The sequence below is a fragment of the Meles meles genome, chromosome 16, assembly GCF_922984935.1.
Source record: "Meles meles chromosome 16, mMelMel3.1 paternal haplotype, whole genome shotgun sequence".
In the NCBI taxonomy this organism is placed as follows: Eukaryota; Metazoa; Chordata; class Mammalia; order Carnivora; family Mustelidae; genus Meles; species Meles meles.
The window spans coordinates 34,517,817-34,534,296 of NC_060081.1; the positions used below are offsets into that span (position 1 = coordinate 34,517,817).

At 38.8% G+C, this 16,480-nt stretch overlaps 1 pseudogene; it reads left to right on the plus strand.

Moving 5' to 3' along the window:
- The first annotated feature begins 13,579 nt into the window (after positions 1-13,579).
- LOC123926598 lies at positions 13,580-13,951 on the plus strand (annotated as a pseudogene).
- Positions 13,952-16,480: the final 2,529 nt, after the last annotated feature.

The following is a 16,480-nucleotide window of genomic DNA, read 5'->3' on the forward strand; positions in this document are numbered from 1 at the left end:
GTCAGCTCTATCAACTATAAATGGGCTCCAGGATTCGACAGTATGAACTCAAGTCATAAAATAGAATTTTCCAACTTAGCGTTATATTATTTGTTACTGGAGAACAAAGATGATGATCCAGATCCCTTGCTTGAAATTGCTTAATATTTAGAAAGGAGGGTTCAAATTGTTAGGACCTGAATAAAACAAGATGTGTGTTATAAATGACAAACCACATAATCTGGAATTTCCAAAGAGGACTTCACTGAACATCTTTGCCTAATATATAACTCTGATGGGCTGCTTAATATCTTTTTGATGATTCTCACACAGCTAGTTCTGATAAATTTTTATGTATGCCAAAGTGATATCATCTTTTCATATAAAAATCCAATTTGAACTTGGGAGGAAAAAAATTGAAACACCTTAATTACAGAGATTCATTATTTTTTTAACCGGAGAAAGATTAACTTTTTCTATCATTTACAATTTAATTCCCCTAGCAACCTCATTTACAAGCCAGATCCATGTACCTTTATGAAGCCTACTCAGTTTTATAGCGTTAAAAATCATCGGGACAGAGAGTACTAGCTTAGATAGAAATTTGTCTTCTATGCTGGAGTACAAACTGAATTCTATGATGAAACACATTACCTTCACTCTTTAATTTTTAAAAGTAGAAATGAGTTGACTCTGTTGGGGAGGGGATGTCATTTAATCCCAGGGTTGGCAGCAAGAATAAAATTAATTCCCAACAGAACCTATTATAGATAAGCAAAGTCAATCAAGATAAATATTTTAAAGAAAAGTGGCTGCAAAAGAGTGGCAAAAAATGAAAATACCTATAGCATAGTACTAATGCCATAATGTGGCCACTGAGGGGCAGCATTGCCCATGTGAATAATTCAGAGGGGAAATTTCAGAACAATGTAGAGAGGTTATTATTAAATTACATTAATTTTCCCTTTAATATTACAAACAGGAAATGAAGTTCATTTTTCAGTGTTCTTTCCAGCTGAAAGATCCAATTAAAATTAAAAGGGGAAATTGATTTTTCTTTGGGTTCAATTAAATCTTTCATTTGTTTAGTCAGAGTTGAGGGCAGAAAAGTGGGCTAGCCTAGAATTTTATTGTCTAGGGGAGTTATTGTAGTGTGCTTCTAGTTCCTCCTGGTTCCTGGGGCACCATCATGATTTGATCTCTGGGTATAGTATGATTGTAGAAATGTTTGGGATGTCAGGTAGAGTCCAGCCCCAATCTGACCCCTACTACCAGACACTCTTTCTCAAACAAAAACACAAACTAAGGCCCTTGTTATTTCATCTGGCTTGTAAAATTAAAAAAAAAAAAAGAAAGAAAAAAAAAAGAGAAAGGAAGGAAGAAAGGAAACCTTGGAAAAAAGAATTACTAAAATACCTCAAAAGAAAAATGTGCCAACTACTGGGTGTTTACCCCAAAAATACAGATATAGTGAAAAGAAGGGCCACCTGTACCCCAGTGTTTATAGGAGCAATGGCCACGGTTGCCAAACTGTGGAAAGAACCAAGATGTCCTTCAACAGACGAATGGATAAGGAAGATGTGGTCCATATACACGATGGAGTATTATGCCTCCATCAGAAAGGATGAATATCCAAACTTTTTTTTTAATTTCTTTTCAGTGTAACAGTATTCATTGTTTTTGCACCACACCCAGGGATCCATGCAATATGTGCCCTCCTTAATACCCACCACCTGGCTCCACCAACATCCTACCCTCTGCCCCTTCAAAACCTTCAGGTTGTTTTTCAGAGTCCATAGTCTCTCATGGTTCACCTACCCTTCCAATTTCCCTCAACTCCCTTCTCCTTTCCATCTCTCCATGTCCTCCTTGTTATTTGTTATGCTCCGCAAATAAGTGAAACCATATGATAATTGACTCTCTCTGCTTGACTTATTTCACTCAGCATAATCTCTTCCAGTCCCGTCCATGTAGCTACAAAAGTTGGGAACACTCATGAAAGAAATTGAAGACGACACAAAAAGATGGAAGACCATTCCATGCTTTTGGATTGGAAGAATAAACATTGTTAAAATGTCTATACAGCCTAGAACAATCTATACTTTTAATGCCATTCCGATAAAAATTCTACCAGTATTTTTCAAAGAGCTGGAGCAAATAATCCTAAAATTTGTATGGAATCAGAAGAGACCCCAAATTGCTAAGGAAATGTTGATAAACAAAAACAAAACTGGTGGCATCACGTTACCTTTACTACAAAGCTGTGATCACCAAGACAGCGTGGTACTGGCATAAAAACAGACACATAGACCAGTGGAACAGAGTAGAGAGCCAGATATGGGCCATCAACTCTATGGTCAAATACTCTTCGACAAAACAGGAAAAAATATACAATGGAAAAAAGACAGTCTCTTCAATAAATGTGCTGGGAAAATTGGACAGCTATGTGTAGAAGAATGAAACTCGACTATTACACCATACACAGAGATAAACTCAAAATGGATAAAAGACCTCAACATGAGACAGGAATCCATCAGAATCCTAGAGGAGAACATAGGCAATAACCTCTTTGATATCAGCCACAGCAACATCTTTCAAGATATGTCTCCAAAGGCAAAGGAAACAAAAGGGAAAATGAATTTTTGGGACTTCATCAAGATCAAAAGCTTCTGCACAGCAAAGGAAACAATCAACAATACCCAACTTTTGCACATTGCACAGAGCTCGCACCCACTCTACCCTTTCTCCCCCCGACTAACCACTCATCCATCGCTCCAGATCAGGGTTTTCCACCTCAGAGCTATGGACATGTTGGACCAGACAATTTTTTTGTCATAGGGCTGTCATGTGCATTGTAGGATATGGCCTCAACCTACTAGCTGCCAGTTGCACCACTTTAGTCACAATAAAATGTTTCTGAATATTTCCAAATGTCCCCTAGGAGGCAAATCACCTGTAGTTAGAAGTGAGCCAGGCTTAAGTGATACCCTCCTTGAAAAGCTTTCTCCTATCCCTCTACATATGTGTCTTCTACTTACATTTCTATATTATAATTGTGTCTCTACTCACTTACCTCCCCATAGGAGCACAACCAAGCCCCAAGCAGAGCTCATTACACTCAACAGATGCACAGTTAATGGTGATAGATGGATGGATAGATGGATGGATGGCTAAATGGATACATGAAATGTTAGAATTTTGAAATTAAAGAACTTCCCATTTATGTGTAAAAGTCCCAGGCTTCTGCTTCAAGAAGTTTCTCCTCAGACACAAAGTAGAAGTCATTGTTCACTCAGAAAGAGAGCATGAAATGGGAATGGAAACAAATCCAGGCAATAGTCTCCCAGAAGTATAGACTCTGGACTATTTTATCTTTTAAGCAGGGAGTCATAGGACTCAGGACTGTGATCTTCCTTGAACTGGGGGGAAAAAAACAAAGAACTTGCTGCAATGGCTACTGTAGTTGAGAAGATTCATGCTTTAAAATAGAATCAGTAATTTAAGTTACATTCTACTTTAGCTAAAATACTATTTGTACTTGAAATATCTTTTGGTTGCCCCAATATAGAAAATAATTTTACATAATATGGAATAAAGTTTGAATTCTTCACAAAATGTGCAATATTCAATTCTGACCCAGAGAACAGATCAACCCTACCTATGTTGTCCTTTTCCACACCTGCAGCAAAAATCTTCACCAGCAGCGAACCCAGATGTTGACTAGCACATGGATCCCCAGAGCCATTGTGAGAGAACCTGAACTGGGAGGGCAGCATCTCTTGGCAACCATGGACAATGATCGCAGAATGGAAGCTTTGTAGAACTTTCAAGCTTCTGGACATTAAAGGAACACCATTTACTCATCCCAATCAGTATAGTACTTCTAGGATTCCTTACCCTGGATCATTGCATTGCCCAATACCTTTTATGTTCCCAGAAGCCTAGACTTTAAGACTAACTTCAACTCCCCTTTAATTCACTTTCATCCTCACAGTTGACAATTTCCCTTCACAATCTATAATTGAGCTTAGACGTTTACAATTTTAAGATTCCAGGGGCTCAGCTTTTGGTCTTGTCTTCTACCTCCACTCATTGACTATGGGGAAATGTTCCAGACTCGTTTTCAGGACCATTTACTCACTGATGACTTTAAACTTGTAACTCTCCTCCTCACCTCAGCCCTAAATTCCAGGTTCATAGTTCCCAAGTACATACTCATTGTTTCCAGTCTAACAGACATTTCAAATTTAACAAATCTAAAACCAGTCTCCCAGATGTCCCCCAGAAATATGCTTCATCCACAGTCTTCCCCACCTCAGCAAATGGCACTTTGTTTAAAATCCTGCTGTTCATGCACAGATAAATTAAAGAGAACTTGCATTCAAAAAGAAGAAGAGAATCGGCATCAACTGTAACTGAATTATTCCAAGGGCTCACAATTTCCACTTAGAGAAGTAATAAAAACATAAATAAATAAAAACTCTCCCCTTGCTGTAAAGAATGTCTACAGTTTAAGTCCAGCCATAGCCAATGAGAGAATCTGAATTCTTAGAAAAACAGTGAACCCTTCAGAGCACCCCTTGTGTTCCAGGCCTTGTTCTAAATACTTTACATGCATTAAATCATTTAACCCACATAGACACATGCATTATTATTACACCCCTTTACAGAAGAAGAAACTGAGGCACAGAGAAGGTATATAACTTTCCCATTAGTAGTACATGGCAGAACGGCAATCTGGCTTCAGAGTCCATGCCCTTGCTCACTCTCCTTTGCCCTCTGAATGTCAGTGCATCTTTGCAGACATGCCAACCCTTGTATGTAGTTGGAAAGACTTCTGAGGAGGAGTTTGGTCCAGACTGCACACAGCCTTCACCAGAGTTCAGTCCAATTGGCAGCCCCCTCGGGCCGTAACTTTCTGATAGCCACTAACTGATATAGAGTATTATCCAAGTAAGTTTAGAAGACACAGTGTTAAGCAAAGGGAGCCAGGGGTTCTTGATGCAAAATTTTCAGGACCTTGAAAATGCTAACGTGCACACTGTGGGCATAGGAAGGGGATAGAGTTGCTAAGTCTTCCATGAATAAACTATGAAAAGCCTTTCATGAAAATAACCTGCCCTCTGGCCCAAGCCAATCTCTTAAGAGACAGAGGGCTGTGCCTCTTCATTCTTCTTCATCCCAGGACACCAAAAATTCAAAACATGTTTCTGAGGCAAAGCTAAGCCTGGGACTTCCAGACCCATTAGTTCAAATTGTTTTAATGTCCCTCTTTCTCCTTCCCTGAAATTAAAGTGTTTTCTCACCTTGTCAGGGGTCATCTTCATCCAACCTTGAGTTTAGTCTCCAGAATAGACCAGAAAGATTATCACCATTTCAGTCAAGGATTGAAGGAGGTGGGTGGTCTTTGTGATGGTAGCAACAGTTGTGTGTGTGTGTGTGTGTGTGTGTGTCTGTGTCTGTGTCTGTGTGTTTAAATTATGTTATCTTAGTCACCATACAGTACATGGATTATTCTCACGTTCCATTTTTCCTGATTTATTTTAACTTGAGTCATTCATTTCATGCATATTTTTAATCATCAAGAAATGGAGCATATGTAACCACCTACAAATAAGAGAATATAAGCACTATTTATGAAGACCTTAAAACAAATCTTTTCATCCATCTCTAATGTACTAAACAGCAAATTCAAGGTGAGATGGCTTCTATCCCATTTTCTTATTCTACTTCACAAGTAAATTCAATCTCAGAGACAATTTTACACATATTCTATAGGATTATTCCATGGCTGTTGGGAATCAACATATGACCCTCTTTTTCCTGTAGAAAAGAAGATCTTCCTTTATCAACCACAATTGTTTGAAATTTCTGTAACAAAAAAATTATATCATAATTATCCATAAATTTAAAATTCATGTCCTTCCAACCAAGCCTTTGCCACCTAAAAGGACCTTTGATCACTGTAACCTCATATCCACAAAAGAGAGGAACAGATGTTGTGCCAGAAAGTCCCATGGCACTCCCTTTGTACCAGGTGGGATGAGATGTTGTGAGGTTAATTTTATGTGTCAGTTTGACTGGGACATAGGATAACAGACATTTGGTCAAATATTATTCTGAGTATGTTCTGTGAGGGCATTTCTGAATGAAATTAATATTTGATTTGTTAGACTGAGCAATAGTTTTTGGTCCTCCCCAGTGTGAGTAGGCCTCACCCAACTAGTTGAAGGCCTGACTAAAATAAAAATTCTGACCCTCTCATGAGTAAGGAGAAATGCTTTCTCCTCTTTCCTGACTTACTTACAGCTAGCATATAGGTCTTTTCCTGTTTTCAGACTCAAACTTCAATATCAGTTCTTCTTGGGTTTTGAGTCTGTCAGCTTTCAGACTGGAACTTACACCATCAGCTCTCCTGGATTCTAGCTTGCCATCTATAGATCTAGACATTTGTTAGTTTCCATAGCGATTTGAGCCAATTCCATGTGAGAGGCAGGAAGAGGGAGAGGAAGAGAGAGGGGCAGTTTAGATAAGGTATACATGAGTTAATGTATCTATATCTAGATCCTGTTTGTTCCATTTTTCTAGAAAACGTTTGCTAATATAGAACTTTTTCTAATTTAATTTTTTCTCAGTGTTCCAAGATTCATTGTTTATGCACCACACTCAGCGCTCCATGCAATACATGACCTCCTTAATACGAACCACCAGGCTCACCCAAACACCCACCCTCCTCCCCTCCAAAACCCTCAGCTTGTTTCTCAGAGTCTACAGTCTCTCATGGTTCCCTTTTTGTTAAGGTACTGTCATAACTCACCAGACATCAGAAAACCATGACTCACAGGAATAATCTGAAGGGCAGTTAAGGAAAGCCTTTGGCATATTAAAGGGCAAAGCTCATTCAACTATTTATAGACAACTGGAAACAACATAAATGTGTTTATGATTCAAGCAATGTATCTCTGATGCTGTATCTTAACAAGCTTATCATTTGAGGTAAAGATTTTCATACCTCAAAGCTATTTCTCACAAAGGCAGGGAATTCTCAGGGCAGGGAATTTATGTCTTATTGTTTTAACTATATCAAGAATCCAAGCACCTGAGGATATAATTCAAGATGTCTATACAGTTCATTGTAGACTACCAATTCCACTAGGAGTCAGGTAAGAAATTATTGTTTTTCTCCCAAGCAGAAATGAGTTGGAACCAGAAAATCTGGTGCCATAAAATAATTAAGTTCTCAAAAAATCATGAGGGCAAAGGATATGGAGGCAGTGTGAAGGAGTTCCCAGTGAGCAAATCTGGGACAATTTGAACATGAAAATGAATTATTATAGTCAGAAATTATAACACATTGAATAAAATAACCATCAGTAGATTTGTGTCATTAAAAATAGATAAACAAATGAAATAAATATTGTTGTCTAATAAGAATATGACAAAAAGAGATGAATAGGTAAAGATGTGGTCCAGATTTATAATGATATAATACTCAGCCATCAAAAAGGATGATTACCCAGCTTTTTCATCAACATAGATGGGACTGGAGGAGACTCTGTTGGGTGAAATAAGTCAAGCAGAGAAAGTCAATTATCATATTGTTTCACTTACTTGTGGAACATAAGGAATAGCATGGAGGACATTAGGAGATGAAAGGGAAAAATGAAGGGGAGTAATTAGAGGGGGAGATGAACCATGAGAGACTATGGACTCTGAGAAACAAACTGAGGGTTTTAGAGGGGAGGGGATCGGGGGATGGGTTAGCCTGGTGACGGATATTAAAGAGGGCACATACTGCATGGAGCACTGGCTGTTATATGCAAACGATGAATCTTGGAACACTACATCAAAAATTAATGACATAAACCAAAAGACAACTGACTGAATAGGAGAAGATATTTTTGCAAATGACCTATCAGGTAAAGGGCTAGTACCCAAATCTATAAAGAACTTATCAAACTCAATACCCAAAGAAAAAATAATCCAATCAAGAAATGAGTAGAAGACTTGAATAGACATTTCTGAAAAGAAGACATCCAAATGGCCAAAAAGAGACATGAAAAACTGCTCAACATCACTCAGCATCAGGGAAATACAAATCAAAACCACAGTGAAATACCAACTTACACCAGTCAGAATGGCTAAAATTAATCAGTCAGAAAATGACAGGTGTTGGTGAGAATGCAGAGAAAAGAGAACCCTCCTACTCTGTTGAGAATGCAAGTGGGTGCAGCCACTCTTGAAAATAGTATGGAGGTTCCTCAAAAAGTTGAAAATAGAGCTACACTATGACCCAGCAATTGCACTACTGGATATTTACCCTAAAGATACAAATGTAATGATCCAAAGGGGCATGTGCACCCTAATGTTTATAGCAGCAAGGTCCACATTAGCCAAACTATGGAAAGAGCCTAGATGCCCATCAACAGATGAATGGATAAAGAGTATGTGGTTCATATATACAGTGGAATAATATTCGGCCATCAAAAAAGGAATCTTGCCATTTGCAGTGACATGGATAGAATGAGAGGGTATTATGTAAGCAAAATAAGTCAATCAGAGAAAGACAATTATCTTATGATCTCACTGATATGCAGAATCTGGGAAAAAAGACAGAGGAGCATAGGGGAAGGGAGGGAAAAATGAAACAAGATGAAACCAGAGAGGGAGACAAACCACAAGAGACTCTTAATCTCAGGAAACAAACTGAGGGCTGCTGGGGGGAAGGGGGGTGGGAGGGATGGGGTGACTGGATGGACACTGGAGGGGGTATATGCTGTGGTGAGTGTTGGAATTGTGTAAGACTGATGATTCATAGACTGTACCCCTGAAACAAATAATATATTATATGTTAATATAAAGCCTGGCAGGGACCAAAAAAATAAAAATTAAAATAAAATAAAAAATAAATAATGACATACTATATGATGAGTAACATAACATAATTAAAAAATTAAAAATTTAAAAAGCAGAAAAAATATTTTAAAAATGTAGAAATAAAGAAGTTACGTCATCAAAGGACACTAAAATTTTCTGGGTTAAAGCTTGGTGATGGGCTATTTACATAGTCTAAAGTTATCTCCCTTCTGTTTATTTACTAATTACAAAGATGACAGTGGCAATGTTTCATTGGAGAAATATGGCAATTGCCATCATAACCCAGTAACAGGTTAACATTGCCAAGGTGGAAACAGACCATCATCCCGCATCTCCTGATGGATATCAATGACCGTACATCACCTCTGGCATTTTTGCTAAAAAATGCATAATTTGATTCTAATTGTGAGACAAACCAAAAAACATATTGAGGACATTCTACAAAACAACCATCTTTTGAGGCAAGAAGTCTAAAGAAAGGCTGTGAACCTATTGACATGGAGAGGGAATAACAAGATACATCAATTAAATGGAATGTGTAGCAAAAAAAGAAAAGTTACACAGGAAATTTGGGGAACAACTGATAAAATCTGAATATAAACTGTGAATTAGATAATGGTATTATATCAGTATTAAATTACATGCTTTTATAATTGTACCATGGTTATGTAATAGATTATTTCTCTTCTTTAATAATGACAAAGGGACACAATGTCTCAAATTTCCTCTCAAATAGATAGATAGATTACAAAAGCAACAAATTGAAATATTAGGTGAATCTAAATAAAAATAAAATGGAGATCCTTGTACTACTCTTAGGGCAAAACCCCTACAAGTTTAAATTTATAACCAACCAACCAAACAAACCACTAAAAATGTAAGTTAAGATACATGCCTACATCCCAGAGATATCAGGAGTAAATTCTATGAGGACAAATCTGAAAACTATCTATTTACTTGCTAGCTATTAAGAATATGGTGGTAACTCACTAAAGTTCCTGCCTCGTGGAGAACAGAAATGTAGCCCAGCATACAGACACTCTCCAAGCTCCAAGGCCACTCTTGTCAGCAGGTGCTACCAAGGCATCTCCTTCTATGCAGGTACCCTCAGCAAAGCAACATCCATAAGCTTGGCTCTGTACCGGGGTCTCAATCTTTATTCTCCAGAAAGGGCTCTCTAGTGATCATTCCCTGGTGGTAGTATAGATACAGTGACCACAGTGTGGACTCCTACTTTTATAGGTAGTGTTGAGGGAATCACTACCTTCTCAGGTGGTGCTCAGCCTTTTCCACAGACAAACTTCCTCAGCACCATAGAATATAGATCAAGGCCCTTACTACAACTTCTAGAGTCAGTCTTATGGCTACACAAGGTGACTCTGTGCACTATTTATGCACTAGTGGGTAACAAATTATCCTAAAACATGGAGATTTAAACATTCCTGATTTCTAAGAGCTATGGTTCAGGAATCCAAGAGTACCTTAGCTGGTGGGTTTTAGCTTAGGATCTCTCACAAGTCTGTAATCACATGTCACTCAGGGCTGCAGTCCTCTGAGGCTGGACTGGGCCAAGAGGATCTTCTTCTAAGTGCTTTTAGGTGACTCTGGGCAGAAGGCCTCTATCCCTCATCATGTGGTCTCTCCATGGCACAGCTCCCAGTTGAACAGTTAGCTTTCCCAAGAGAGAGTATCTGGAAGAGAGAGAGCTATCAACATCATGGGAGCCTCAGTGTCTCTCACCACCTAATATCAGAAGTATATGCCATCACTTCTGCCCTCTCAACTCTAGGACAACGTGGGAGGAAACTGTTCAGGGATATAAATATTAAGAAGCAAACACCACTGGGGAAAATGATCTATACGACAGCCTCACCTCTGTGATGTCTTAGTATTTCACATTGCTCAGGCATACAAACTAACTCATCCCCTTCCAAGACCCTGATAAGAATGACCCCATCCAAACCATTTTATTCTTTAAACTGTGCCAAGTTGGAGACATCCCATATGTTTGTGCTCAAGTGCTGATGAGACTCATCCAGTGTAGCTTCTCTCAACCTGTGAACTGAAGAGGTGAGTTATCTGCCCACACACACCTATAACATACCATAGACAAGCATAGGGTAGTCACCATCAGCACTTCTATTCAGAAGGAAGGAATGAAAAAAGGAAGATAGGGAAGGAGGAAGGAAAGAAAGGAAGGAAGGAAGGAAGGAAGGAGAGAAGAGGAAGGTAGGAAGGAAAAAAGGAGGGAAATGGGAGGAACAGACGAACCATTGGGTATACGAGTTCTGACTTCCTGCTGGGATAATACTGGAAGCTCATTGCTTCGTGCTCTTTCTTACTCTTACCAGGTGTTACTGTCCACGTCTACAGGCTCTGCATTGTGGGTCCTGCGTTCAAACTCTAAGACCTTATTTTTCCATGAAAATTAACATGCATTTAAAACTGAGTAGTTTTCTCTGCTGACTTCCTGCTGGTAGAATTTGTGGGGAGAAACAGACTACTGTTTGGTACCATCTCCATCCCCTTCAGTCCGTGCAGAGAGTGTTTCACCTAATAGAGTTCTTTTAAATTTTACGAATCTTGTTTGCATCCATCTTGTTAGACAAAAGTCACACCTAAAATCTATTTGAAATAAACCTTTCTCTACCTTTGGCTTCTGCTGAGACATAATATCTTATACTTCTTAGAAATGCTCTTGGTTGATTAAGAGGGACTGTAAGAGACACACACCACTAAATACCAATAGGACCTAAATGAGTAGCACCCTGAGGAACCAATTTTAGTCTTCCTGAATAAGAATTTATTTATTTATTTGACAGAGAGAAAGAGAGAGAGCACACAAGCTGTGGGGGGTAGAGGGCAGAGAGAGAAGCAGGCTCTTGACTGAGCACAGATCCTGACACGGGGCTCCATCCTAAGACACTGAGATTATGACCTGAACTGAAGGTAGATGCTTAACTGACTGAACCACCCAGACACCCTTTCCTCATGTTTTAATAAGAAATTTTTTGGTTACCCCCTTGGCCTCATCTTACATCATGCTTTTCTGATACTGTCCTGAATTTGACATTTGCTTGGAAGACAGGTCTTCATTTTCGCATCATTTTCCATTTGATAGGCTGCAAATCTTCACAACCAGTGATACCATGACTTTTTTGTTCCTTCCCATAGTTTATGTCTTTCCTCTTCTATATTATTACAAGCAGAAAGAAAACAGATTTCACTTTCAACATTCTGGCTGGAAGTCTTTTCAGCAAAATCATCAGTTCACTAGAAATATCTTCAACATTCACATCCATGCAGGTTTCAGTGTTTCTCAACTTTCTGCCCTTGCAGGACAAGGATTTCCTTCCCTCTAATTTCCTCTTTTTGTTTTTTGTTCTCACTGGCAGTTGCTTCAAAATCTAAAACCCTAGTGCCAGTAAATATCATCCTTCCACTGATGATCTCTGCAAATTTTGAGAGTATTCACTTATTTCACAGTTCCAGAGCCAAACCCACATTTTAGGTTGTCTTTTATGGTGAGTTCCCATTACCAATTAGCAAAATCTGTGTTAGTTATGTATTGCTGTATAAAAAATTAGCCCAATACATATTACCTTAAGACAACAAATTGTTCTGGAGTGTCAGGAATACAGAAATGGCTTAGGTGGGTGATCCTAACAAAGGCTTTCTCATGAGGCTTCAGTCAAGGATCCAAGGGTATTTTAGTAGCACAGAAATGTCATTTCACAATTGCATATGGTTTAGTAAGCATTACATAACACAGATTTGGAATATCCTCATGTTTTCAATTAAAAGAGTCTACTAAATAAATCAAGGCAGAAATAATTTTGTATATTTAAATAAAGGTGTTTTTGGAGTGAGAAGCAAGGGATGCTTCTCAGAACAGACTGGATACATGCCTTCCTTCTTCCAAATGGAAAACAGCTTAAGCTGCATAAGGAAAAATGTAACAATAAATTAAGTAAATATATTTTCTTTTGTCAAGCCCATGTTGAATAACTGACTTCAAGTTTCCTTAATAAAATTTCTGGGCATTTGAAAATAGAATAGTGTCTTCTTACTAAGGATTAATATTTCCATTTACTTCATCAATGTCATTAATCATTCCACTTGTTCCTTAACATCCCACTGTGAACTGGAGTCTATGTGATGAGAAGACATATGAAGTAAAGTAACTTCTGTAAACAAGATGAACATTGAGGAAATACGCATCAGAAAAAAAGGAAATTTAAACTTGATTGTCAAAAATGCCACCATTATGGCCTCCTACAAACTGGATTTTGCAGACAGTGATGGAATGAAGCTCTCACGGGCTTAGAGAATTTATCTTGACCTTTAATAGAGCTGGCAAGATCTTATCCACCCTTTAGGATGTGACTAAGAATTTTCAACCCAGTTTTTTTCTGACTCAGTCTTTTCTCTTAATGATACTTATGTCTGCTTTCATTGTTAGTCACTAATCTAAAACTAACGGTGAGTTTCTTCACCCTAAGAGCATAGGAAAGGTGAAAGAAAAGAAATGGGGCTCACCCCTGTGATGAGAAACACCACCATATCTCTGCAGGCAAGTCACACAAGATAGCAGAGTAAGTGGAGAATTATGGCCACGTTATTCCACATATCACTAAGGATAATTAACATGGCTCTTTCCCTTCAAGGAGGAGGCTGAGCGGTTTGGTGGTGGTGGCCTTGCGGATTCACGCCAGACGCAGAGATGCAGATCTTCGTGAAAACCCTGACGGGCAAGACCATCACCCTCGAGTTTGACCCCAGTGACACCATTGAGAATGTCAAAGCCAAAATCCAAGACAAGGAGGGGATCCCCCTGACCAGCAGCATCTGATTTTTGCCGGCAAACAGCTGGAAGATGGCCGCACTCTGTCAGATTACAATATCCAGAAAGAGTCCACCCTGCACTTGGTGCTTTGCCTCCGGGGTGGCATCATAGAGCCCTCCCTCCACCAGCTGGCCCAGAAATACAATGATGATCTGCTGCAAGCGTTGTGCTTTCCTGCACCCCTGCGCCGTCAACCGCTGCAAGAAATGTGGCCACACCAACAACCTGTGCCCCAAAAAGATCATATAAGGCCCCTCCACCAGCTCTTCCTTTGTCCACAGGGTGGCCTCCTGCCCGAGCCCCAAGGGCCTCAATAAAGTTTCCCTTTCATGGGGGAGTGGGGGGGTGGGAAGGGTAATTAGCATGATATAATGCAAGTGTTGAAGAGCAGCATGACTATGATTCCCATTTGTTAGATGAATAAACTAAGGTTGAACAAGATAAACAATTTGGCTGATATCATTGGTTATTCTCCCTGTCAGAGTCCCACTTTTTCTGCTATGTCATGGCAGCCTAACTAGGAAAGAAAATAGATGGTGCCATCTAAACACAAAAAGTATGGATCCAAGGATCTCCATGGAAGAACTGATAGAACATGTGAAGCAGAATATTTCACGCTTGTCTTGAAGGACATGACTAGAGCATTCCTCAGAGTAGTGTGGCTATCATGGTGAGGAACTGACCATTCTGGCATCACCATAAGCATCCTCCGCTGCCTTGAGATTTAGCTCTACCTACCAAACTTGATGTTCTAGGTAGCAGGCTGATACCCACAGCCCCACCCTCAGCAAGCTCTTGCATCCCTGTCTGAGCTACAAGCAAGATAGAAATGTTTTACTACCTCATCTCTACTTGTTCCATTTTCCTGTTACATTTTCAGCTTCTAGATGGCAGTATCGTGTTTGTTATGGTTAGTAGCTTCTGAATGAATGTACCTAAAACAAGTCTTAGCATTTAGCAGGCACTTACTTGATAAAGACCCCCACTATCATTGGGTGACTGCATGTACCATGGACACAACACTGCTCCCAAAGCGAAATTTCCAGGACATGTCAGGACATCTATGGACAGAGCACCTTGGACTTCAGATTTGATACCTTGCTTTGAGAATTTGTCCTGAACATCGCTGGTTGGGCAAGGACATGACCATGGCCCAGCTGCAGGTTTAACACATTATTCAATGAGCTGTTTTCTGAAGAACACAAAGGACTGTTGTCTGGGAATCTGCTTATATAAGTGAGCCAATTAATGAGGGTTGAGACTTCAATAGGACCTCTGTCATAGTCTCCTAGGAGACATCTTCTGAAGCCATGGGACCTTGTGTAAAAATACTCCAGCTCTTTTGAAAGCTCTTCGAGTGCAGCCTCAAGCTTAAAGTATTAACCTCTGGAAGGAGCAATACGCTTTCTGATTAACACAGGAGTTTTCCAATAAATTTTACCCAAAAGGAAGTGAAGGACAATTTTATATAGTTAACTTTTAAGTACTTTTTATGTGCAACATCATGCAATGGACAGAATGTTAAAGTGTAATGAAACACAAGTAGGAGATACCAATAACATTTTAGGGCCTAGGATCTTTCTCTTTCCTTTTTTTTTTTTTCATTATCTTGATAAAAATAGACATGGAATGTGTACATACAGACATAGCACTATTTTCTAACATGTAAATCTGGACCCAAAGCTGTTTTAGTCTACCCCTTGTTCTCTGACTATTAACTTCTGAGAGCATGAACAATTTAAGTAACATATACATATCTAAACTTTCTTCACTGTAAAATGAGTAGTTAATCAAGATCATCTTTTACATTCAATATATGTATTAATCCATTTAATAAACAGCAGGTTCCTCTTCAGTGCAAGTCTTCCTCTAGGTACAAAGAGTAAAACAATAAACAAAATAGACATAATTTTATGGAAATCTAGTGATATAAATATCAAAATATAATCAATCCAAAACCAGGATTAGCAATAATCCTTAATATAGATGCACCAAAAACAGAGCCTCAAAATACATTAAATAAAACAAAATCTGGTAGAGCTGAAAGGAGGAAAACACAAACCTAGAATTATATATATCTTAACTGCTGATAGAGGTATTAAACAGAAAATCAGCAAAGATTCAGAAGATATAAACAAGACAGACAACCAGCAGGATGTAACAGACATATACACAACACTGTGTGCAACAGCTCTAGAATCTACAGCTTTTCAAGCACCTGTGGAACAGTCACCAGAACAGAGCATTTACTGAGCCCAAAACCAACCTCAACAAATTGGGGATAATTTCATATATTTTCAGGTCATAATAAAAATGAAACCAGGGCGCCTGGGTGGCTCAGTGGGTTAAGCCGCTGCCTTCGGCTCAGGTCATGATCTCAGGGTCCTGGGATCGAGTCCCGCATCGGGCTCTCTGCTCAGCAGGGAGCCTGCTTCCCTCTCTCTGAAAGAAAATTTAAAAATTTATAAATACTTGAACTTTAAATGGCACACTTTGCAAAAGTCAAAAAAAAAGCCAAAGAAGCAATGTTAAAGAAAATTTTAAAATATATAAAACTGAATAAAATAAAAATACAAAGCATCAAAATATATAAGTCTAAGAAAAAGTGCTGAGAAGAAATTTTTATTATATTACAAAAGAATAAAATTTTAGAACTATAAGTTCTTACTTAATAAACTAGAAAAATTAGGGGACCCTGGCTGGCTCAATTGGTAGAGCATGTGACTCTTGATCTCAGGGTCATGCATTCAAGTCCCATGTTGGGCATGGAGCCTACCT